We start from the raw sequence: 3,239 nt of genomic DNA, 5'->3' as shown, positions 1-3,239 counted from the left end.
TCTCTCTCTCTCCCTCTCTCTCTCTCCCCCTACCCCCTGGGTTACTGAAACTCTTGCCCTTCCTCAGCTCATCTTCCTGCTTCTAGTACCTCTTTTCCCTCTGTCCTCTTTTTTGCTCCTGTTCGCTGTTTTCTCTCCTGCTCTCTTCTGACTGACAGCGGGATGCAAGGCCTGCAGTTTTTCTTGTTTCACATTATTATTATTATTATTTTGGTTTTCTTTTGTCTTTTTCTTGTTCTTTTTTTTTTTCTCTAGACAGGGTTTCTCTGTGTAGCCCTGGCTGTCCTGGAACTCACTCTGTAGACCAGGCTGCCCTCAAACTCAGAAATCTGCCTGCCTCTGCCTCCCAAGTGCTAGGATTAAAGGCATGCACCACCACTGCCAGGCCACATTTAACATTATTGAGGGCTCCTCTTGCTTTGTTTCTGTTGTGGGAACCTGGCCGCCCGTGCCTTGCTGGACTGGGCAGTGGCACACTCAGAGGCTTCTTGTCCGTTCGTGAGTGAACAATGACAGATTGCTCTCTTTCTCTTGACTTTGTACTTCCAGTCAACAGAGCCACCTTCTGGTCCTGACTCCCCCAGAGTTGCTTAGCCTGCTCTTCCCCACTGACCCTGCTGTATTTGTGGAGTGCCTGCTTTGTGTCCATAGCTAAGTACCAGGCTCCTGGGAAAAGCACACCAAGGTGACTCTAAACAAGCTATCCCCTCTGCCCTCCAGGGCTCAGACTATGTAGACAAACACCAGTTCAGAGCCAGCATGTATCCTTTACGAGCAGGATATGGCCTGGCCAGGCCTAGGGAGTATAATGTCTGTTTTCTGTTCCCACAATGGCATCTCTAAAGTTGGAAAACTTATAAAGAGAAAAGGTTTATTTTGGCCCACAGCCTTCTCTAATCTTAGTCACCTCCCCAAGGCTCCCTCAAACACTACGGCTGGATAAAGTTTCCACCCTTCGGATGCTTGACAATGAGAACTAGATTCTGTCTGCAAACCTTCAAAAACAATGAAACCACATCAGAACCATGGCAGACGAGTGAGTCCGCACGCTCTTTATCCTCATAGAGGAACCTCGGCCATGACACAGATCCAAGCTTTCCCATAAGCAATGATCACAGGCCTGAGCCTCCGACTGTTCTGTCCAAGGCCAGAGTGCAGGCAAGGCTGAGTGTCCACTGTGTGTCACAGAGACACTGGGGTCAGGTGTCCTGGGGTTCTTGTTCATTCAGCTGAGTGAACACTTTTAATCTCTTCTCATCTGCGGCCACATTGCCGCCATTGCACGAGGGCTACCTTCTTCTATTTAGACAAAAGTCAAGCATAGGCACCATTACTGAGCATCAGTAGCTCTGAGCTTTGAGGGCCAGAGCTCAGAGCTCTTTGGCTCGAAAGCCAGAAGCTTAGCCTCTGGCCTGGTGAGCCAGAGGCTTGCAACTCTAGATTTTCAAGGCCAGAGGCTTTTAGCTCTGCCTTTGGAAGCCCAAGACTCAGTAGACAGTGTCACAGCTGCAGACTTAGAGTGACAGGGCCTTCAGCTCCAGGACACTTCTGGTGCTTCCTCAGCAACACCAGGTACACTGAGACTCTTTGGACCTCTTCAGTGGCCAGACCTTGTGAGCTCCTCCCTCATCTCGGTGTTCAGAGAGTGAGCTGATATCCTAGTGGTGTCAGCTCAGCTTGCCTGCTGGAGACCACAGTAGTCAATGGAACACTCAGACAAGAGGCTTCATCTAGGCCTGGTTTGTAGTACGGTGACCAGGGGTCTGTTTCCTTGCCCACAAGAGGAGAATGAGCTGAGGAACTGTTTCCACAGTCAGGCAGGCATGCCAGAGCCAGCTGTCACCAGTGAGGGAGGCCCTCCTGTCTTGGTTAAGGATTGTGGGTGAGGAAGTTCTAAACAGCCACCACCGGAGCCATGGCTCACCAAAATTGTCATAACTAGAGTAGAATGTCCCAGAAACAGCTAGTTGGTTGGAATAGCATGGTGAGAGCCATAGTTGCTTCCTTGGATGCAATGTGCTCTCCTCAAGGCTGTTAGTGGCTGGAGTAGTCTCTCTGAGAGGGTGGGGATGGGGATGATAAGTGATGGGGATGATGGTTCTAGGAATGGCCTGAGAAATGGCTTCTTGATTGACAGCTCCTGTGAAGATGGGGGGGGGGGAGGGCGGCAGAGGAGTGGTTGGCATGGCCACTGATAGATCCTCAGGAGAGGTGGCCATATTGCTCACAGCTCTGAGAGACTCAGGTCACTATTCTCTCACAGTGACGTCCATCTGGTTTCTGCCCTGACCTGGAAAGCAGTTTCTTTTGACCTCTCTAGCAGCCACCACTATGATCAGGTATAGAAAAGGGTCCAAGCTGCTGGGTCCTGATTCCATCTGTCATTTAAACAGAAAAACAACCACAAAATAAAGGTGGGCTCACAGTAATGATATGTTATGAAACTCATTCTTTGTAGTATTTTGGCTCCAGTTTCACAGCCTTAGGGAAAGTGTCCTTCCTGGACTTCTCAACATGATCTATCTCCTGTGTGTGGAAAAAAAGGAGTAATGGATAAGGCTTTAAAACTAGGAGGTTGGGAGCCTAGGGAAAGGGCAGACATTGCCGCAGTCTAAGTTCCTTAGGGAGGAGAGCATTTTAAATATTTATCAAGATCAAGGCTATATTTAATTACATATATACTTATTATATGTAATTAAATTTATAATTAAATTAAAAGGGTAACATTTTTGGTTTTGGGTTTTTTTTTGTGTGTGTTTGGGTTTTTTTTTGGGGGGGGCTTGTTTTTTAAATTGTGTGTCTGTGTTTCCATGAGTGCAAGTGCCTGGAGAAGTCCGTGGGGTCTGATCCCCTAGAGTTAGAGTTTGCAAGCTTCCCAGTGTCCGTGCTTGGAACTGAACCTGGGTCCCCTACAAAAGCAGCAAGTGCAGGTACAAGCAATCGGCCTGCAGCTGGACTAGTTTCTCTTTCCAAGAGGCCACCTTGCTGATGTTGCTGTATCCTCAGTGGCAGAGGGATGGCAGGGGCAGAAAAGAACCACACATAGTCCACGCAGCCTGTGCCCACTCACACAGTGGAGTCCATAGGACCTACACAGTTCCACTAGCCGGGTGGTGGTGGTGCATGCCTTTAATCCCAGCACTTGGGAGGCAGAGGCAGGTGGATTTCTGGGGCCAGCCTGGTCTACAGAGTGAGTTCCAGGACAGCCAAGGCTACACAGAGAAACCTTGTCTCGGAAA

The sequence above is a fragment of the Mastomys coucha genome, unplaced genomic scaffold (assembly GCF_008632895.1).
Source record: "Mastomys coucha isolate ucsf_1 unplaced genomic scaffold, UCSF_Mcou_1 pScaffold5, whole genome shotgun sequence".
In the NCBI taxonomy this organism is placed as follows: domain Eukaryota; kingdom Metazoa; phylum Chordata; class Mammalia; order Rodentia; family Muridae; genus Mastomys; species Mastomys coucha.
The sequence above is the reverse complement of the archived record's forward strand: the minus strand, read 5'-3'. Positions refer to the sequence as shown.